The sequence below is a fragment of the Neofelis nebulosa genome, chromosome 2 (assembly GCF_028018385.1).
Source record: "Neofelis nebulosa isolate mNeoNeb1 chromosome 2, mNeoNeb1.pri, whole genome shotgun sequence".
NCBI lineage: Eukaryota > Metazoa > Chordata > Mammalia > Carnivora > Felidae > Neofelis > Neofelis nebulosa.
In genome coordinates, this window is record NC_080783.1 from 74,861,336 (window position 1) to 74,884,623 (window position 23,288).

The 23,288-nt window shown below is 39.0% G+C and overlaps 1 protein-coding gene and 1 long non-coding RNA gene across 3 annotated transcripts in view; one reads left to right on the forward strand and one right to left on the reverse strand.

Moving 5' to 3' along the window:
• Positions 1–23,288, forward strand: part of CYTIP (cytohesin 1 interacting protein) — a 78,527-nt gene that overhangs the window by 19,656 nt on the left and 35,583 nt on the right. The window lies entirely within an intron of this gene.
• On the reverse strand, positions 6,190–15,361 carry LOC131503664 (uncharacterized). Its single transcript, XR_009257517.1, has 4 exons — positions 15,224–15,361; positions 14,631–14,695; positions 10,530–10,614; positions 6,190–7,015 (listed from the first exon to the last, which is right to left on the reverse strand). It is a non-coding gene; the product is annotated as an uncharacterized LOC131503664 (long non-coding RNA).

The following is a 23,288-nucleotide window of genomic DNA, read 5'->3' on the forward strand; positions in this document are numbered from 1 at the left end:
ATAAAATCTCACCAGAGACGATGGTTAGTGGTTGCTAGAAAAGGTGCTTATACGATGAATCACGGGAATCTACCCCTGAAACCAAGAGCACACATTGTATGTTAGCTAACTTGACAATAAATTATATTTAAAAAGAAAAGGTTCTTATAAAATGATTCCCCTGGGGTAACCGCAGATGCATTTGAGCTGTTTTCTTTGCCAAAAAGGTGTGTGAAAAGTACCATTTGACTGTGCAGGAGAAACTGGGACGAATGCCGTGCTGAGTTTCATGTGAGCAGGTGTGCTGAAAACTGCATCCTCTAGGGACCATAGTCGGTGCATAAAGCCCTGCCCCATCCTAGTGAAACTCACCTGGATGACTCAAGAGCCCGAGTAATGGTTTGGCAGTGGTTACGTGAGTACGGAAGTGAAAGCCTGGGGTAGAAAAGGTGAGGGCCAAGTGTCCAGGCTGCATCCTGTTGGCTCTTAGATTTCATGGCAAAAATTATTATAGGTGCCTATGAGAGAAAAGCTTTGACACAATGGTATCTCTGTGGGCCTTCTGTACCGACATTAAGTCTCTAACACCCGCTGAGGTCTGGCATCAAAGAACACATCTCCCGAACAAGCAAAGCGGGATGGGCTATGCACAGGGAGATGTGGAAACACGAGGGAAGTCCCTGTTCACAGAATTTGTTTCAAAACCCATTCCTATTACATCTTATTTTGTCGCTTCTGTTTGTGTATCTTCTCCTCTGTCCTGCCCTTCATCCTCTCACACGTGGTTTCCTCAGTCAGCTCTCCATCACCTCTGCTCACTGGACATTGACGCGTTTGTCGTCTCTTGGTGTCACATCACTCAAACCAATAACCCCAAATCAGACCAGCCTGGCCCCTGGGAATAATCTTTCCCCCACCTCCTTCCACATTCACATGTACACCTGCAGTACACATACTCGTTGCCTCCCTTGTGGGGGTTTTAACTGGGGAAATTCAAGCTCCAGGGGCTCTACTCTTCCTCCTAGTTTGGCCTCAATAGAGGGAGACCATACGATCATTAAGGTTCCGTGATGATGTGCTTACAAGAGCTTAGAACCAGAGATACAATTTTAAAAGAGCTTGTGTTCATATTTAAGTGCATTTAGAAAAAACCGAACAGAGACACAAGGACAATATCTTTGGCTAAATGTTTCTCAGTGACCCGTAGGAGCTTTCTGTCATGTTTGCCTACATTGGCTTCTCCACCCATATGTATTGTTTGGGTTCATTTACCCTTTAGTTCATTATTATTTTTAACATTTAAACTACTTTAATAAAACATTACTCTTGAATAGGTCATTAAAGGCCACGTTCTTCCTCTACTGATAAGATTCACTAGTAGAGTATGACTTCTTGGTACCCAGTGAGAGTTGTCTCATACAGGAAGAGGAAGCAACTGAAACAAATTCCATTACAGTCTTTGGATGCTCAGGTCAGATTCTCTGATTGGACATTAGTCTGAAGGGATGGTCAGACTCTGATTATCTAGCTGAGTTCAAGATACCCATTTAGTGCGGCTTTCAGAATTACTGTTTTTAGAAAACTACACAATCTCAACAATTGTTGACCTGCCATTACAAATGAATTCTGTAGCATGGGATAAGGAGAGGATTAGATTTTCCAATGCAGTTTGATTTTTGGACCTCAGAGGTTGAGCACTGTAGGAGCTTGGCTACAGAAGTGGCAGTGAAAATGGAGTCCAACAGTGGAGCGAAATCATTAGGTTCCTTGCCATTCCTGCCCAAGGTATCATCATCCTCAGTATGGCTCAGAGTTCAACTTGCACTCCCATTGTGCCTTGTACCTAAGAGTCACTATGTAAGTCCTATTCCTATACTTCTGTACTTCTGGCTTCTCCTCTTTCCCATTTTCCCGAATGGACACTACTCTGGTTCAAGCCTTTATTGCCTATTTCTAAGATTATGACATTAGTCTAACTGGCCTTTAGCTCTTTTCCCTCCAATTATCTTACGATCAAGTCAATTTCCCTAAAATTTCCACTTAGTTGACTTATACCTCTGCTCAAAAAAATGAGTGATTCCCCTTTGATTATTGAATCAAGTCCAAAGTATTTAGCATAGTAGATAAGAGCCCTTACCCATTCAGTCCCTGTAAGGTGCTTGGTAGCTGTCTCTTACTAAGCAGCCCACACTCCTGAAACACCAGCCTTGTTACCAGTCTCTGATCAGTTCTCTCTCTGTTTTCTCCTCTTGATGACTCCCTTTGGACCCTCATCCCTATGTGAAATGTTGAGTCTTCCATAACCACTGTATCTAACTATTGAAATTATACTAGTATCTCTAAATTTATCTTCCTCCTTTAAAGAGAACTCCTGCCCCATCCCAAGAAGAAATCAGTCTCTCAGTTCTGTCTTCTTGAAATCCTTTGTACCATTTTCTGTCTTTTATTCTATGGAAGTGGGTACGTTGATCTCTTACTAGACTGTAGGCTCATTCTGGGCAGAGACAATGTTTTACAAAATTCAGCATTGCTTTTCCTTAGCTTAGAGCCAGATATATAGTGGGATTTTGCTAAAGGTTGTTGTTTTGAATTGAATTTTCACAGATTCTGGGGGAAAAGTTAAATTTAATCCAGACCATCAACTCGAGTTTTTCTCTATATAAAGCGTATAAAGCGAGTGTGGTGAAATGTGTATGATTGGTTTGTTTTTGTATTACTTTGATTATATATTCCAAGTCAGACATTTTAAATATGATTTAATAAAGGATGCTTAAGAGATATAATTGTTGAAAGACAATAGGACAGTTTTCTCAAACACTGGATGCACAGTGACTGCACTTAAGTGTTAGCGTGTTAGAATTTGTCAAGTCTAACAACAAACTCCTAATACAGAGGAGACATATATATATATACATATATATACATATATATATATATATATGTATATATGTATATATATGTATATGTATACATATGTATATATATATGTGTGTGTATATATATATGTGTGTGTGTATATATATATATATATATATATATATATGCCTTTATTTTCTTTATCTTTTTAGAGGTGACTCTATTGCTCTATTGTGTGGTATGTTTATGAGAAGTGAGACCACCAGTGTGTATTTCCATCTTCAACTAGATTAATAAGATCCAACTAATGTGTAAGCTAGACTGAGGGTTAGGGTCACAGAAAATTGTACAGTAAAGTCATAAAACTGCTATTTTAAAGAAAAGCTGTTTTTGTGATTTGTTGTTCCAAATCTTCCTTCTCTCATATTAAAAGGTATCACTTTCAGAATTGACTCTCTTTGTACCTTGTAATAATTAGTTATCCTGTTTTCAGTTTTGAATAGTGCATCATTTTCCATCATTACTTCAGGTAATGTATACTTACTTGGGGGTAATGTTATTCATATTGGACTTGCTTTTTCAGTCCCGACCACACATTTACCTATTTCTCTTGAGCACAGGTTTTTTTTTTTTTTTTTTTTTTTTTTTTGAAGCCAGAGGGAACTTTGTTCACAGATAAACTATGTGACAGGAAGGGGGACATTTCCCACCTTCCTCTCTGTCTTACTGTTTCATCATGTATAACAATGTTTTCCACTCCTCTGTAGATAAGAATCTTTTTTGTGAATTTTCTATATTTAACACCAACACTAAATGCTGTTAAGCAACATCAGCCATTCTCACCACATCCACCCAGATTAAAAGTGAGTCAAAGACAATTAGGTTACTCTGGCAGGAACCGTCACCCCACAAACTGATAATTTTTGACAGTGTCTTTCAGTCCTTGTAGATGCAAACAATGTGTTTCTTCTGCAAATGCTAGGAGATAGACTAAGGTCATTTCCTTTTTTTACCTGTTTTTTACTTTTAAAAGAGAATACAATATTTTTCCTCATTTTACATTCTTTTTCCAAAAAAAATTAAAAATTTTATTTATTTCTGAGAGACAGAGAGAGACAGAGCACGAGTGGTAGAGGGGCAGAGAGAAAGGGAGATACAAAGCAGGCTCCAGGCTCTAAGCCATCAGCATAGAACCCAACGCAGGGCTCGAACCCAGGAACCACGTGATTATGACCTGAGCCAAAGTTGGACACTTAACAATTGAGCCACCCAGGCACCACCCCCCCACCTTATTTTACATTCTTGATCCTTTGCTTGACTTGTTAGGGCTAGATGGGTACTTAAGGATGCTCAGTTCTCATCTGTAACGACTGGATTTCATCCAACTCTCTTCCCTAGAAGTCTTGCCTAACTTTGTAAAACTCCAAAAAAAGACACTCCACAAATTCCTTGACAGTACATGCTAATGTTGAATGGTCTTTCTTTTCTGGAAAATGTCACCTCAAGTAGTCATTTGAAGAGTAGTAATAACTGGGTTGCTCTTGTCTGGACATCAAGTCTTGTCCTCTTGTAGTTAATCAACAGACTAATTATCAGGTCAGCCTTTGTGTTTTATCCAAACCGTGTCATTCAACTCTTAGCTTCTTCCTGATTTCTTCTCTGCATCTTCTTCCAAATATCCATAACTTATGACATGCTAAACTTGGGACTTTCTTTGCTTCGATCACTAGTCTCCATATTTAAGTTTTTTTATATGAACTAAACTGAGTGGGCCAAAGTTTGCTTTTCGCCAACCAGTTCAACTCAGGCTCTTCTAGTTAAGAAACTCAGGGACCAGGAAAAGATACTCCTGTGACCCGTTTTTCACAAAGGACATTTTAATCCTCCAATTTGAGTGTTTTCATACGCAGGTGTAACTTACTATTAAACTGATATAAAAGACCACTCTTACCACCCCTTACCCTGAGTAAATTTGTTTTGGAATGAATTTATCTCTTCTAGTTTATTTAGAATAATGTTTTGTGTTCTTGGGCAAATCTAATACCCTGTCTCTACCTAAGTTTCCTTGTGTGTCAAATGTAGCAGAGGAAGGGGATTGTCCCACGGACTTTTTTACTCTAATCATATCTTTTAAATTTTGTGATTCTAGATGAACCTTTAGTGTGGACAGAATGGTGATTAGAAAAGACAGTTGGGTAGAAAGACAAGAATTATAAAGTTGAACAAGATCTGGGTGCAAACAGAACTATCTTCCTCTCTCTGTGAGAGTCTTCCCCTAACTCAGGAAGAGTCTGACTTTTTCCTCCTCCTGCTGCTTTCCTTCTTATTCTTCTTTGTTTCCTATTTTCCTCCTCTTTCTCCTTACGTTCTGCCTTCTTTTTCTTTCTTTCCATTTTATTCTTCCAGAGGTAAGAAGGCATAATTTTCTAAGCAGCACACTTGGAACATTTTTGGAATGACTACCCCCAAGTTCTTATTCTTACGTAGACTCATATTGAACAAAAACCCTGTGGCAGTGTGCATGTGTGTTTTTTAAACTTTATTATTTGTGTATTAAATTGAGTTTGCATTTCCCAGTTTTCCACCTGAGACACCAAGGGCTTAGCAGAGAGAATATTTATTAGGATGTGAGACCCCTTTCATATGCATAGTATCTTTCTTTCTCATGGAAGAAGGGCATGCTAACCCACTGTACGTAGTTAGTACAATGGATTTTTTTTTTTTTAATTTTTTTTTTCAAGGTTTTTTTATTTATTTTTGGGACAGAGAGAGACATAGCATGAACAGGGGAGGGGCAGAGAGAGAGGGAGACACAGAATCGGAAACAGGCTCCAGGCTCTGAGCCATCCGCCCAGAGCCCGACGCGGGGCTCGAACCCATGGACCGCGAGATCGTGACCTGGCTGAAGTCGGACGCTTAACCGACTGCGCCACCCAGGCGCCCCAGTACAATGGATTTTTATTGTTTTAATATGTTAATCTTGTTTTCCATTGAAATGCCAGTTACCATGATTGAATTTATATTCTATCTCCTTTCCTACCCCACCTCAAATAGCCAAGCATAAAAAAGTTTTTTAGTTTATTTAATTTAGAAGAACAGGCAAACAAAACAAAACAAAAAACAGTAATTCATTCGGTGTTGTTATAACTCAGACTTTTTTCCAGGTACCTGAAGAAAGAATTTATTTTTTCTTTCCTATAATTATGTTTTAGTATTGAGGGTTATTTTTTGTCAGGGTATATTTCTAGCAATTTGGTTAAATGTTGTAAATCAGTCAGAGTCTTTAAAAAATTTGTCCTGCCAAGACTGTGAAATACATTCCTACATATTCATTTTTGAATTGATGGACGGATGACAGGCAGTAAGGCAGCGGGATTGAGCACTAAGCGATTCTTGTGTCAGGCTTCAGAAATCTTAGCAGTCTGATCTGTAGCACATGAAAAGGAGTAGGAAAAGAGCAAAAACCAGAAATATGTATGAGAGTTTGGTTTTCAAACAGAAAATAGCAGCAAAGGACTATTTTTATTAAGAGGAACAGAAAACTAGTAAAGCTAGAGAGCTAGAACAATAGATGCCATTATGGGCAAATGAACTGATGGTTTTATATTTTATTGAAAAGTTACCTGTGATCTTACGCCATGCCAAAATCTTACTGGTTAGTTGAAAGATCATAAAAATGATTGAAAGTCTAGTAGCCTGGAGTTATGCGGAAAGAAAAGAAAAAGGCAAAGTAGGTTCTAATGATGATCTTCTAGTAAAAGGTGGTGTGGTTTGGCAGAAGGAGCATTGGTGTGGGAAGTGGAAGTCCCATGCCTTACTCCGCAGCTACTCCAGGGTTCCATGTCTCTCCAGGCAAGTGGCTTCACCTCTTTGGTTCAGACTGTCCCCATCAGTAAAATGAAGGCATTGTATTGAGTTATTTCTAAGGTCCCCCCATCTCAAACTTTATGAAGGCTTCTCATCTACCAGGAATACAGGAGAAACGTACAAAGTATATGAAATTAGCCTTGGTGACAAAAAATATACAGTATTTTTCAAGCTAGGGATGAAACAGTCATAAAACCTGGGACAATTCTATTCAATCTGTGATGTTGGCATTTGGGTGCAGCGCTTATTTTCTTTTCCTTCCCTTTACAAAGCCCATTGTATCTTGTTTATTCTTGGCGTTTTCAAAAAACAGCTGTAAAAAAAAAAGGAATGTAAATAGAAAAATTACACTTTTCCAAGTACACTTTCTTCTGGGGAGACCGCTGGTTTCCTCTCAGCCTGCCCTGCTTTTTCTCAAACCTTGTTTGCATGCCAATTTTGTGTTTCTTTGCAAACCTTGTCAGCGTTTTTGTAAAAAAGTGGAGGAATAAGGAAAAGAAAAAGACAGACAATTACAAAACTATTACTAACAAACTACCAGTAGTTAAAAGCAAAATAACACACAACTGCATTCCTCTCTGTACCTAAATCCTTCAAGCACCCACGGAATTAAGTAAATAATTAACTACTGCTTACCTGGGGAATGACAAAGAGGGCCTCAGGGTTTGGTAAGCAGGACTAGATGATCTTCAAGATCCCATTTAGTCCAACTGAGAACAAACTGAGGGTTGATGGGGGGTGGGAGGGAAGAGAGGGTGGGTGATGGGTATTGAGGAGGGCACTTTTTGGGATGACCACTGGGTGTTGGATGGAAACCAATTTGACAATAAACTTGATATATTGAAAAAAAAAAAAAAAGATCCCATTTAGTCCATAGTTTTCATGACATGATTCCTGCCTTCAGGGAAATCACATTTAAAAAGTGGAGAAAAAGGGAAATTTACACTAAGCCATGGTGGTTCACTTGCAAATGACAAAAGTCATATTACAGACTAGCGTGTCCCTAAACACTGCCAGCATTTTCTTTTTTTTTTTTTTAAATTTTTTTTCAACGTTTTTTATTTTTATTTTTGGGACAGAGAGAGACAGAGCATGAACGGGGGAGGGGCAGAGAGAGAGGGAGACACAGAATCGGAAACAGGCTCCAGCCTCCGAGCCATCAGCCCAGAGCCTGACGCGGGGCTCGAACTCACAGACCGCGAGATCGTGACCTGGCTGAAGTCGGACGCTTAACCGACTGCGCCACCCAGGCGCCCCAACACTGCCAGCATTTTCAAGTACGCTGTTTTTCCTAGGGAGTTCATTGATTTAGATGGTTTGGCTTTCCATTTGTTTGGGAGAGTGAACCATTTTCCAGAAGCAAAACCATTAAGCAAAGGATAGCAAACAGCAAGCAAGGGATACAGTGGACAGTGACAAATCTATAATGGTATAACTGATTATTATATTTGAGAGAGAGAGAGAGAGAGAGAGAGAGTACGTGAGTGGGGGAGAGGGGCAGAGGGAGGAAGAGAGAGAGAGAGGACCTTAAACAGGTGTCACACTCAGCTCAAAGCCCAATGTGGGGCTCTCGGATTATGACCGAAGCCAAAATCAAGTTGGATGCTCAACTGGCTGAGCCACCCAGGCCCACCCCATTTACTCCTGAACGGAATTTGTATCCTTAGCAAAAGTTCAAAGGCATAAGTTTAGTAACATCATCAGCTAGCAGTTATTGGAAAACAGATCAAAGTTAATTGCCTTGAAGACCTTTGCTCATGTGAGCCCTACATCTTGGACAGAATACTTCAAAAGCATTTATTTTTTTTTTAAATCTACTTGAGAAACCAGCTAGTAAACCAACTCTCTAGGTCAGGGAAAGGTGGGAGTCAACAACCTGGCAAAAAAAAAAAAAAAAAAAAAAGAAAGAAAGAAAGAAAAAAAAAAACAACTAAAAACAAAAACTACCTTGTCATCCCTGGTTCAGGGAGTAAAACCTTAAGTTTGTTTTCTGGAGTGAAGAGGGAAGGAAACATCAGTGTGTCAGTGTGTAACACGTATGGGATTTTTTTTTTTTTTTTTGCCAGGTGTATGAGTGAGACAAGTGTTTCACACAAACAAACTTTGCCCCTGTGATTGCTGTTATTGAGGGAGATGAAATGCAGCAGCATGAGAAAGACCTAGGGAATATTAACAACCTGCTTACAGGGAGCGAAAGCGTTGTCCTACACACTGATTAGGGCGTTGAATATCATATCATAGATAGGAGCGACAGATCGATACAATCTGGCTTTTCCTTCATTCACTTTCTTAGCTTGTGGCTAGGAGCCAGTGATATATTTTCCTGTCTTTGTTCCTCACTCCACACGTGCTCTGGGAAGCAGCAGTTACGCTTTCCTTTCTTTGCTTAGCCACGCTCAGCGCTTCTCTGAGGTCCTAGTGAGAATTTTAATCAGTCCTGGCCAGTAATTACTGTCTCTCTCCAGATGCATCTCTTCTACAGACTTCATTTTTATGCTTCTCCAGTGTTGCCGAGGAGGGTGGTCCCGAAATCCTCCGCGGTACAGAGCCTGTCGGCTGAAGTTGAACCACCAGCAGGGAAGACGTGAAATGCTTCCTTTTCTCTTTCCACAAAATGACATATTTTTCCTTCCTCTTCTCTTTCCTGTAAACTGGTGACATCTTTTTCTGACACCGCTAACCTACAACAGGTATTTCGGTGGTGACATACACTTGAGAGTTTCCCCTCCGTGACCCCAAGAATATTTAATATTTTAGCCCTTCTACTCTGCATGTTTTCTACTTGGTCAAAACAAAACCAATCGGTTAGGGACAGTGGCCATTTTACCAATAGCCTTAAGGGGCATCCTTAAGTGTGCCAGTCGTTCCTGTATCACGCTCCTGAGTGCCCTGTCAAACGAGCATATGGAATAGCTTGAAGTAAAATTCTTAATTTCAGTAATTTTCATCGGCTCTGACTCCCCCCATGTCACTCCAGAAACCTCCATGTGACATCCGGTCAAGTGAGTTATCTGCTCCAAGAATCTTGTTTACTCACTTGATATCTATCCATTCAATTTTTACTAAACCAATATGTGGTTTAAGCCCATGAGGGGGATAAATATATATAAAATGAGGTTCTCATCCTAATAGTAGGAGGATGACGATTCACATAAGTGACTAGAATATATGGTGATGTGTCAAGGGCTGTGTGAATGAGGCAGATACTAAATTTTATAGGAGTTTAGCGGTAGTGAGATAGGCTGGCTGCTCTCATCAGGGAATACTTCACCAAGGAGGTAGGACATGAGCTTAGCTCTTAACAGTGGAGGAAGTTTCAACAAATAGAAATGAGGGGGAGGTTTTAGGAAGAGGGGACAGTTAAAATTATTTAATGTTTATTTATTTTTTAAAGAAAGAGCCAGAGCACGAGTGGGGCAGAGAGAGGGAGAGATGTCAGATATGACGCAGGTTCCAGGCTCTGAGCTATCAACACAGAGTCCGATGCTGGGCTCAAATTCACAAACTGAGATAACGACCTGAGCCAAAGTTGGATGCTCGATGGACTGAGCCACCCAGACACAGGAAGAGGGGAGAGTTTAAGCAAAGATGCTGAAGTATGACAACGCTAGGTACATTCTCAGGAGGAAGGCTTTCACACCTTGGGAACTCTAAATTTATTTGGGTTAAAAGCTAAGATTGGAAAATTAGGTAAGAATTAGATTCTGACTGATTTTTAATGCCAGGCTAAGAAGTGTAAACTTTATTCAGTAGGCCTGAGGTATGACACAGTCAGACAGGAATAGTTGGGTTGGGGGAGACTGTACGTAGGGAGATCAGTTGCCTACCATTTTGTTGTGTTGTAGGCTGCTGGACCCAGGGCCCGAGCTTGGAAGAGGCAGGTAGGTGGTCAGATGTTAGACGTTAGACATTCTAGAGGCAGAAGTGACAAAACATGAGGTTCAATCAAGTAGAAAAAGAGAAGTCTGAAACAAAGTGAGAGGCTGCATTCTGCCCTACAGGACTGGCTAGGTGAGTCTAATTTATAAAGTGTGTACATCTCGGAGCACTGAGGGGTCTATGCTGGGAGAAAGGATCCCTAATTACACTTCTTCAATTCTGATGCATATCTTTTCCACAGTTTACATTTCTGATATTAGGATGCTTCTTACCGTCTATGGGTACATTTAACGTGGAAGTTTTCCTTGAAAAGTATAGTATTTCAATGGCAGTTGATGGCACTTTACCAGCACAGAAATAAAGTATAAAATGTATATTATTACCATATTAAGTTTTCCTTTCAAACTACCAAATTATTTCACACTCATTACAATTAAGCGAAACAATCCAGAAAACATAAATTACACATGGATATTGAAAACACAGTAACTATTATTCATCAAATGCCTACATTGCCCAGAGTAAAGAACCACCAGGAGAATAAATCAACTGCCAGAGCTTTGGGCAGGTTATGAATGCATTCATCAAATGCTTACTGAGCAGCTCTTATGAGAAAGTCACTCTTCCAAGTGCTAGCTGGAAGGATACAGAGATGAATGAGGAAAGAATTCTATCCTGGGGAGGGGGGGTGGAGAGGTGAGCTCACGACTTATTAAGGGAGAGGAGGAAATGTGATTCATCATAAGAGAGATCCCCAAAAATGTGTTTTGGATGCTCGTATCTGCTTGGGGACATCGGGCAACGCTTCGTGAAAGATAGGGTATTTAAGTCGGGCCTGGGAGGATGGGTTGGATTTCTACGGATAGAGCTGGTGTAGGTAGATTCAGGTGAACAATGTGTTGTGAACAAAGGTAAGAAGTTGGAAAAAATCATGTGTATAGAAGGAACACAGCAGTCCAGGGTGGCTGGCGGGCCAATATGAGTAAACAGTATGAGTAATAATGGTTTCAGGAAGCATTTACTGAACAATACTAGGTTCTGTGTACTCTTGTGTTTTCCTTGGTGATGTGCAGTATAACTAGTCCCATTTTATAGGTGAGGACAATAGCACACAGATCAGTTCAGTAACTTGCCCAGGGGCCTAAGAGCTCAAGCCGAAATGTTGGCCTTACTCCTTTCATAAGCACTGTACGTGTAAGGTCACACACAGGGATACACAGCTGTGAAAGGGTCCTGGACACAGGCCGAGGAAGGGGCCACAAACTATGTGAAGGACTCTGAAGCTTACTCTGTAGCTGATGTGATGGCGTCCCTGGGTTTGAAATACTACGTTCTCACTGCTATGGTGTGTATAACGGAAGTGGACCAAAGTGGTTTTTAGAAATATGGTATCAGAAGAGTGTAGGTTGTGCATCAAATTCTAGCATCCTCTAGGGAACTTTAAAACCCTTAAATTCTTGTAAGACTACAATCTCATAGATCTTTCTTCCATTTCCTATGTCATTTATTTTGATCCACATAATGATGTGTCATTTCCCTCGGCAATGAGTCCATGGAGAAACGTACCCCAAATTGTCACTGACTTTCCCAAAGCCCTCAGGCTGGTAGGTGGCAGAGCTGGGGAAGGAAACAAGATCTTCTGGAGCCTAAGTCATTGCTACTGTCCTTATTTGGTCCTCACTTACTTTTATCTTAACAATTTCCTCTGCAGTCAGAGGCGCAAATGGGCATATATATATATAGTAATTGATAGGCTTGCTCAACACTGGAAATCAGTACTCTTAAGTAGATCATATCCTTGCTCAACAAGAGATGTGGACCACTTTCTGGCTGACACTGGCAGGACCATATGATCAGGTGTTCGTCCAGAGAAGCAGTAGTTCCTGTATTTTTCCATCAGTGGGGAGGGAAAAACCCTAGCTGGCTGCCTCCGGAAACTTAGTGTCTGGACTTCTTGGCAATTTCCCAAGGCTTTTGTTTTGGGAACTAGGCCAGCTGTCTACCTATCTTAGGTTAGATAATTCATTTCACGACCTTCTTCCCAGCCCCATCCAGGTGATTAGTAAAAAAGAATGATCAGTGCTTGGCTAAAGAGAAAGTATCATTGTTTCCAAATTCAGCATAATTCCTTGTCGTGAATTTGTGTATAAAATGTCAATACTTGTCACTTCACAGACCTTTCGCTGTGTTCTGAATCAACACCCAGATCAAGGAGGGGCTGAATAACCACCTGCTCTTGAGATTGACCACACATTCCACTTTTAATATTGTTATACTTTCTTTAAATATAAGGAAGAATGGATGTGAATGTGTTTCCTAGGGCTGCCATGAGAAGTTACCACAAACTTAGCCGCTTAACTCAGACTTTTTTTTTTTCTCTCTCACAGTTCTAGAAATTAGAAGTTTGAAATCAAGGTGTCATCAGGGCCATGTGTCCTCTGAGACTCTGGGCAGAATCCTTCCTTTTCTCTTCACAGCTTCTGGTGGTGCCCTTTCATCCCTGGTGTCCCTTGACTTGCACCCACAAAGCTTAGCAATCCAAAATCTGTCTCTGCTACATTGTGTGATTCCTATGTGTCTCCCTTCAATATGATGTTTTCCTCTTATGAAGACACGGGTAATAATATTGGATTGGGGCCCACCCTAAATCTTCATCTTAACCTGATTATGTATACAAAGACACTCTAATAAATAAGGTCACAGGTACCAAGGGTTAGGACTTCAACATTATTTTGGGGGGGAGACACAGTTCAGTCCCTGTGGTACTCTTCCTTTTATTATGATTTAATTATGTACAAATCAGACCACTGTATGTAGATTGTAAATTTCTTAGGGGAATGAACTGAGCTACAGTAGAGGAAATAATTGGTCCATCTTTAGTAAATCCATAGTATTTTTTAGATTTTTTTTTTAATTTTTTAACGTTTATTTACTATTGAGAGACAGAAAGAGACAGAGCGTGAACATGGGAGGGGCAGAGAGAGGAGGAGACACAGAATCCAAAGCAGGCTCCAGCCTCTGAGCTGTGCCCAGGCACAGAGCCCGACGCGGGGCTTGAACTCACAAGCCACGAGATCATGACCTGAGCTGAAGTCGGACGCTTAACCAACTGAGCCAGCCAGGTGCCCCTTGAATTATTGTTTTAATTGCTATCATTCTGAGAGACTTTTTTCCCTATATGTCTGGATTCTGATCTCCATGAGGGCAAGGTCCTATCTGGCTCATCTTTATGTCCCCATAGTGTTAGAGCAATTTTGGGGAAGCAATATTGCATAGTGGTTAATGTTGTTATCATTGGAAATGTCTGCTGTGGATTTTAATCCTGACTGTCCTGGATATTCTTTGTGTAAGGTTAGGCAAGTATGTGAGCTTCATCTGAAAAATAATGATAAATATAATACTATTCTTATGATTTTTATGAGAGTAAACACTTCAGACATTGCCGAGATGTTACTATGATTATGTACTCAGTAAATGCTTGGAGGATTGAAGGATACCAAGCAGTCTACTTATAGTTCTGCCATGAAATTACTCTGTCTCTTCAGTGAGACTTACATTTTCTAGGGCTTAGTTGTTGTTTTTGTTGTTGTTGTTGTTGTTGTTACCCCAAAATTAAGGGAGTTAGATGAGATGACTCTTAGGTTCCTTCCAGTCTAACATTCGGTAAATTCAGCTAGTATTTTCTTATGACTTCAAGGATATATATGTTTTTTCAGTTGTATATTTAGTTGATTCTATATTGAAGATTCTAACTATGGATTTACCAAAGAAGGATGCGTTGTCATTGGTTTGTCTCCTGTGCTTACTACTTTGTACAGTGTCTGTCTGACTTTATTATTTCCATTAAATAATAGTTAGGAAAAATTTATAGATGCCCATTTTAGCCAGCTCTGTTCATAACTTTATGGACACATGGAAATGACTAATATACTGTTCTTCCCTGTATTACATTTGGATCTCAGAGAAATTAAGATTTCATGTCTTTCCTTCTTTTTGTAAGTAGACAGGGATGGAAGTAAAATAGAGAATTCTGATATTCTAAGAGTTACCTTATTGTTCTTCTGTATTTCCTTCTGATGCACACGTATGCACACACACCCCATCTCTCTAGACTCTAAAAGCAAAAATGGAGAAGGTGAAGTACACTCCATTAAGTTGCTTCCTGCTAGCCTTTCTCTGCTGCCTCTCTTGCTATTGTCAAAAGCAAGTCCCTTACAGGTAGTAAGATCAATCCAGGCAGCTCCAGGTGTTCAGTAGATTGGAGAGCTGTCTACTTAGGAAACTCCAAGGTGCACACTCCCTCCCAGAGTTGTTCTGCTTGGACTGGCTTATTTAACACCTTTATCCATTCAGTTAGGAATAGTTTGGGCCTCTCCAAGAGGCAATACTTGAGCTGAACTTTGAAGAGACAGAGGACAAGCCACCTGAAGATGGTGGGGAGAGCACTGTTTTGGGCATAGAGAAAAGTGAGTGCAAGAAGCCCTGAGGAGGAACTGCTTTCTGTTGGAGGGTCAGAAGAAAGGCCAGTGTAACCAGGGTGTGGTATGATATGAGGTCATAGGATCTACCAGAATATACACAACCTCAAAGGGCAGGCTAAGGAGTTTGGATTTTATTCAAAGGCCAGGAGGAAATTACCTACCTAGCAAGTAGGTATTTTAGTCTTCCAAGTAGTATGCAAAATTCCAGTCCCAGACAGGTGTCTTGCTTTCTAAGAAGCTCCCTTCTACAGTTCCGAAACCCTTCCCCATTCTGTGGGGTGGCACTGCCTGCAGCCCCTGGGCGAGTTAAGAAAAAGCTGAGTACTGAGGGTGATGCAAGGTGTTCACTGAGGGAAAAAGAAGAAACACTGTCACTTGTTTACCTTGAATTTTGATGAAAGATCTGGGTTTTGAAATGTAGCTATGCGTGTGTGGTGGGGAAGGGGAGGGGTAATAGAAGACTAATGAGAACTGAACTTGGCAGTTCTACCATTTAGGAGGGGGTTTCAATAGAACGAACCGGTGCCCTTTACTTGCATAAAAATCAGTGGCTTGTGATTGTGTTCCTCTCCTTTACTACACTATGTTGTGGGGAGTCCAGCGGTCCTTCCTGAGGAAGAAGTTTAGTTGGTTGACAGAAAATAATAAAGAAATATGAAAGAATTCCCTAAATGGGTGCAAAATATCCCATTAAATAAAGCAAAATCGTAGGCTGTGAACAAACACCACACATCCAATAATTCTCATCAATAAGCTTAAACAGGTATGGTGACCTTGAAAATGCTAAGATATTATTATCAACAAAAGGTGATTGTCTTTTTAACATTCTCTGTGAATTGTTGGTATTTTTTTAAGTTGACCGACTAGTATAGGAATGCATATTTGTTATTAAAGGTTCAAAACACATAGACTAAATTTTGTAGGGCTTCTTTCATACCCCTCCTCCCTTGCCCCCACAGCACCTTCTCCAGCAGTAACCAGTATTCACAGGTTGGCATATGTTTGTGCACATCTATATAAATGATCTTTTTTTAAGGAACAAACATGGGATCCTATTATGCACATTATTCTTTTCTCTTGCTTTATTTCCCTTAAAGATCTTTATGCATGTACATATTTACTTTGTATTTTCTAATGGGTGCAGAATATTCCATGGAATTATCATCAGTTACTTAGACACTTCCCAATATATATACATTTAAAACTCCAATTTTTCATAATTACAAACAATGTCACAAGAAACATTTTTGTACTGTTTTCTGCATGTGTTAAGAGTACCTCTGTATGGTAAATCCTTAGTAGAATTCCTGGTATGTATATTTTGATTCCAATGCTGTCAAATTATTAATAAAGCTTTATGGATTTATATTCCTACAAAGTTCTAAGAGTCCACTTAACTGTAACTTAACCAGTACTAGGTATTATCCATTCTTATTTTTTGTTTATCTGGTGGGTAAAATTAGTGTCTAGTATTTCAAGTTTTACTTTCCTGATTGCTAACATGTTTGAATATCCTTTAATAAATGTGTTGATGCCTTGTGTTTCTTCTGTAATCAATCGTGCATCACAAAAAATTTCTTGGTATCTGCCATTTAGCTTTGACCTATGTTCATTATAGTTTTATTTGGACATAAATTTTTAATCTTTATGTTGCTAATGCTGTCTGGACTTTTATATTGTTAGGAAAACCATTCTCAACCTGATCATACTATAATATTCTATATTTTCCACTACTATTTCATATATGTAATTTTTCTTACTTTTAACTTTTTAAACCATCTGGAATTTATTATTCATTGAAATAAAATACTATCACTTAATTTTTTTTCCACATGGGTAGCAACCACATTTATTGAAGAGTCTATTCTTTTCCTAATGAAATTAATTGCTTTAATGATATAATACCTGAATATGCATGGATATGTTTGGGATTCTCTATCCATTTGACAATATTTTATTTGTTAATATTCTTTTTATCGACCTATTATATTTGATGGTGTTAACTCCTATGATATTTTTTGATACTCAGGTACGATAGTTTTCTCAATTCCCATACTTACCTACCACTATTATTTTCAAATTCTTCCCAGCTAGTCTTGTGTACTTTCTTGTTCAGATGAGTGTAAGAACATATATAAAATGTTATAAACAAACAAGCTAACAAAACCTGTGGGGATTTTGATGTGCAGTACATTGAATACTTTAGGAAATTTACAGATATCTTTATAAGAAGGACTCTTCTCATATAGGAACATGGTATTTCTTTTCCTTAGTCTGGATTTTATAATGTTCTTCATAAAATCTTAAACATTCTAGGTTCATTCCTATTTTATGGTTTTTGGCTCTTTTGATAATGTTTCTCTCCCCCGTTATTTCAGTTCTTTTCATCCATTGCTGCAGTATGATAAATTCATTTCTCTTTATATGGTATCCTTTGAAACTCACACTTAAGAAAACCGTCTACTGAGTCTGCTTTTCAGTGGCTTGCAGATTGTCACGGATATTCTAGTTATGCAACCATATCACCAATAAAGATTACAGTTTCTCTCTTTCTCTCTCGCACACACACTCATCTATGTATACACACATATGCATATATTATCTATTTATAAATATTTTATCTTCTTGCCCACATGCTTAAGGTCCTATTCTTTGACTCAAATGGATCTGAATGAACTCATTTCAGTGAATTACCCCTATGTTCAAATGGAAACCACATACTTTACTGAAGTAATTTTTATTAGGTGTAGCTGATACTTTTCACCTATTTTATGGTTGTTAGAATAAAAAACAATACATATTTTGACCTTTATGTTTAAACGTGTTGGTCATATCCCAAATGCTTTATTAATGAAGCAACTTTAAAAGAAAAAAAATAGCTACTTTTTTTTTAAGATAATAATCCTCAAGCAAGGAAAATATTCTAGTAATTAGGTGGCCAATTTATTTCTCTTAGAGACTTTATATTTCTGAGAAAGGCATCTTCATATCAGAGAATGACTTCTTTAGGATGAAAATGTACTTTAGTTTGCTTAAAGCATCTTCACCTTTCTCTTAATAAATTCATGGGGAAAAAAAGTAGTTTAAAAACTTTTTTCAGCAAATCCAGAATTACGGATCCTTGGGCTACTGATCACTCGTTACTTTGTGTTCATGCTTAAAGAGTCTTTACTATTGTTACAGGAGCAACGGCACCAACAGACAGACCCCAGTCAGGCAGGCCTCCCATACAGACAGTGCCCTTCTGCAAAAGGGTTGGAAGGGCCTTGTTCTGATTGGTCAATACTGACAGGCAATTCAGGAAGCTCATTGGTGTGGTTTGGAGCCGGGGTCTCCCATTTTAAGTCTGGCTTGTATATAAGGCTGCATTGTGGCCCCTTTCTGGTTCTGTCCCGGAGGAGAAACAGTTTCACAGGAGTAGGCAACAGAAAGCGCCTCAGGTACACAATATTTTTCATTTGGGGCTTGTCTCCATGAACCCTAACTATCTCACTGTTAGTGTTTTTCCCTCCAAAAGAGAGCCATGTCTGTGAATACCGGGAAACTCATTTGCGGACTGACACTTTTCTTAACGAGTGACTTAACAGGCTATTATTTTTCACACACTATGTGTTGTGATTCGTTTCTCTGTTCTATAAGCCTGTAGCTTTCGTTTTTTAAGCCAAGGAAACCATGTGGTATGAGGAGGAACACAGTACAAAGCAAATAAAGATGGAGCTACTGTGGTTCAAGTCAGGGCTGGAAATTCCAGAAGCTGGCACACCTTTCTCCTTCGGGTAACTCAAGGATCTTCTTACTGAAGAAGAGGAGTATTCTTCTTACTGTATTCTGAGGAGTACAGTCTTAAAAGTATTGTAGGGGAGTGCCTGGGTGGCTCAGTTGGTTGAGCTCGGACTTTTGCTTTCAGCTCGGGTCATGGTCCCGGAGTCCTGGGATCCAACCTTGCGTTGGGCTCTGCGCTGAGTGTGGAGCCTGCTTGAGAGTCTTTCTCTCTTCCTCTGCCCCTCCTTCCCTTGCATGCGCGCACACGTGCTCTCTCTTGTGCGCGCGCTCTCTCAAATTAAATAAATAACTAAAATAACTAAAATAATTTGTAGAGACTGTGTACTGAAGACTTAAGTCCTTCGTACCTACAAAGCATTTTGTATAGATGTATTGACACACCCACAGAGATCCGGGATAAAACCTACACACATAGGTATCACCTCAAAGTGGCCCACATACAACTTTATACCTTTAACATGGACCTTCTTTTTTTTTTTTAAATTTTTTTTTCAACGTTTTTTATTTATTTTTGGGACAGAGAGAGACAGAGCATGAACGGGGGAGGGGCAGAGAGAGAGGGAGACACAGAATCGGAAACAGGCTCCAGGCTCCGAGCTGTCAGCACAGAGCCCGATGCGGGGCTCGAACTCACGGACCGCGAGATCGTGACCTGGCTGAAGTCGGCCGCTTAACCGACTGCGCCACTCAGGCGCCCAACATGGACCTTCTTAGAGACCCATCTTTGGCATATTCCCATCATGCTCAGAGCACGCTCCCTAAACCTGAAGTGGGTAAAATGATGTAAATAAATTTTTTTTTAAAAGCAGTTAATTATGTTTCTATGCGATAAATGCACAAAATGAATGCACAAAGATAATCTGTTTTTACATTTGAAATAAGGCTTGAAATTATTTTACTGAATGGATTCATGAACAACTGATCCAGATCATCTGTTTAGGACCCCAGATGAATTCAGCAGCTAAATCGCTTAGGTGGCACTATAGTCTACCCATAGCTTCATGACTGGTTGGATTAAGCTTTAATAGGTCAGAAAATTTCCTTGTACTTGTAATAAAACATAATGGATATGATCTATTGTTAACTATTATTTATATTAGATTTAAAGTCTTGTGTGTGTGTGTGTGTGGTTTTAAATAGGTACGTCACAACTTGAAGCTAATATTTGGTTTGTATCCACATTAGGGTTTCTAATATAGGGACTTCATGATCTCTGTTTCTATTATTTCCCTTTCCTGAGCTTGTTATTTTTCAGAGCCAGCCCTGATTGTCGTTTACCTTTTTCTGAAGAAGGAGAATTCCCTTTAAGCAACTCTCTCAGAATTCCAGGGACCCACACAGAGTTTTTGAGGAAGATAGAGACACCCATCCACCCAGTCCAATCACACAAATAGGTGAGAAATAGGACAAACCAGTTGTCACTGCTAGTCAGCTCTCAGATATGAGAGTAGCCCTACCAAATTAAATTTACCTTACATAAACTCAAACATAAAAGACTCAAATATTGTCTGTGTGACTATAACCTGTGTCTATGTCAGTGCAAGTAGCCAAATAAGGGCTTCCTGTGTAAATGAAGGCAAAATGCAAAAATAAAACAAATACGCAAAACCAAACACCAAACCAAAACAAAACCCTATGGTTTTCCAGGAAGCAAATGAAGACTTCTTGTGCAAATAAAGGCAAACAGCCAAAATAAAATAAACCCAACAACTGTCTTAAAACCTGAAGGACACAAAGGAATTCTTGGGTTTTTCTTTTTTTTCTTTTTTTTTTTTTTTGAGCAGCCATTTCCTTCTGTCCCATATCTACTCTAATGAATAGATGAATTAGGGGTAACGGAAACCCAGAAATTTCTGATGTTGGCTCTGACAGTGTTTTGCAAGCATTGCAAAATGGTACAGGACAACAAGGCTTTTCACATGTACTCTGGCCTTTAGACTGCTCACCCTTGCTGCATATATGAGCATTTGGTAGTAGATAAGGCATTTCATAGAGAATTAAAGTAATTTCCTTTGAAGTTTTTCCTTTTGAATTCTTATTACTTAAAATTCAATAGTAATACTCTACTTTGAACCAAGTGCTATGCATGCATGGACTATTTTATCTGTTCTTCCCTACAAATTTTTATTTTAGACATGTAAAAACTGTGATTTAGAGAGCGTATTAGTCAGCTTGGACCAATACTGTAATAACAAATACCACAGACCGGGTGGCTTAAACAATAGAAATTTATTACAGTTCTAGAGGGTGGAAAGTCAAAGATCAAGGTGCCCATAGATTGGGTTCCTGGTGAGAGCTCTCTTTCCTCTCTTTCTGGCTTGCAGACGGCTACCCCTTCCCTATGTTTTCACATGGCAGAGAGACAAGAGAGCAAGCTAGCAGGCACTAGCTCTCTGATGTCTTTTCTTATCAAGACATCAATTCTATTGGATCATGACTCCACCTTAGGACTTCATTTAATTTTAATTACCTCCTTAATTATAGGTCCTGTTTCCAAATACAGTCACACTGGGGTTTGGAGCTTCAGCATATGAGTATAGTGGGGCACAATTCAGTCCATAGCAGAAAGAATAAATGACTTTTCCAAGGTCAAACGCTACTTGTAGAGCCAGGATTTGAATCCAAAAAGTTAGGCACTGAAACCGCTGTTGTTAACCTTCTTATAGCTGTCTATGAGTTTAATGGGTGTTATGGAATTGGCCAAGTTTGCCTTCTAGACCCTCCTGACTTTCTATGTTCCGTCCTCTAGGTATATACCCTTCTCAGAGCCTCTATCACATCTTGCCTATGTTCCAGCTCCTCAGGGTTCAATTCATTTGTACTAAAACTTAACTCAATCCACGAGTATTTGCATATTTATGAAAAAATGCCTCGAATAAGAATGTCCCACCCCCCCCCCCCAATAATGGGATATTAGCTTTCTGAGTAGACGACAGACATATATATATATATATATATTTAAGCTTATTTATTTTGAGAGAGAGAAAGAGATAGATGAGAGAGAGAGAGAGAGAGAGAAATGGGGGAGGGAAAGGAAAGAGGAAGGGAGGGAACATGAGTGGGGGAGGGACAGAGAGCACAGAGCCTGATGCAGAGCTCCAACTCCATGAGATCCTGACCTGAGCTGAAACCAAAATTCAGGTAGTTAACTGACTGAGACACCCTGGTGCCCCATGACAGACATATTTTAAAAGAGATTCTTTCTGCATCTCTTAGATTTCTCTTTATGTAAGATTGTGGCTCTTTGGACTATGGGTCCATAATACAAGAATTTTCTACCAGTTTACTTTTTCTTCTTTGGTGCTTTAGATGAATATTAATTCATTTTTGTTAAATATCTACTTCCCTCCCCTTTTTGTTAACAAACATTGCTTGAATGCTTTCTATACATAGGACACGAGTATACATTTAAAGATACAAATTGGCTCTTACTTTCCAGGTGTAATCTAAATATCATATGTTAAGTTCAAAAGAAAGATCTGAAAAAAATAATATGACATTTCAGAGAATAAAGTTAGATAAGAACTGGACTTTTTAAAAGTTTTATTTTATTTTATTTTGTGGACAATGAGGCAATTTTGAAATCTTTTGAGTAGGTAGATAGATTGATCTGATTTATTTTCTGAATCAGCTTTATAAAATAAAGGGGAGGATGAAGAGGAAGAGAGTTCGGAATAGTGTAATTATTCTGAGGTAAATTCTATAGAACAAATAAATTGTAAATAGTAGAACACCTTTGTGAATCAAGGGTTTGAGGCTTGAAGTCATATTTGTATGAAAATATTAGTATTTCTCCACATTTTATCACAAAAGCTATTTTTGATGGAGGATGTTATTAAAAATATTTAATAACTGGTATGACACAAGACTTTGACAATCAGAGAAGGGAACTGGCCAATCAAAATAGGCCAGGTCCTAAATATATAATTAACAAGACTGACCAATCTGGTATATACTGACTGAATGTCAGCTCTGCCTTTGTCTCTGGTTGCACAGCAATGGATCTTACGATTTGAAAGATTCTCCTTCTTAAACAAATGTCATAAAATAAGTAAAGCTTTTTTTTCTAATTTCTCAATTTAATAATAAACTTCTATAATTTATATTAGCTAAGGTCAGCATAACAAATTAAATTGATACAATTTTGGCATCCATCTGTAATGCTTGGTTGTCATTTTGCTATATGGCCTTATATCAGGCAAGTGTATAATTTCCATTCGGCATTTTGAAATATGAAAATATTTACTTAACTTTATAAAATTCTGAGGGGGCAGGTGCACTGCTGTCCTCAATTAATAGTGTTGATTTAAGTCATGTACCTCATAGCCTGGAGATGTTTTAAAATCTCTCTCTCTCTCTCTCTCTCTCTCTCTCTCTCTCTCTCTCACATACATACACACACACACACACCACATAAATGTCTTCATAACTGACACATTCTTT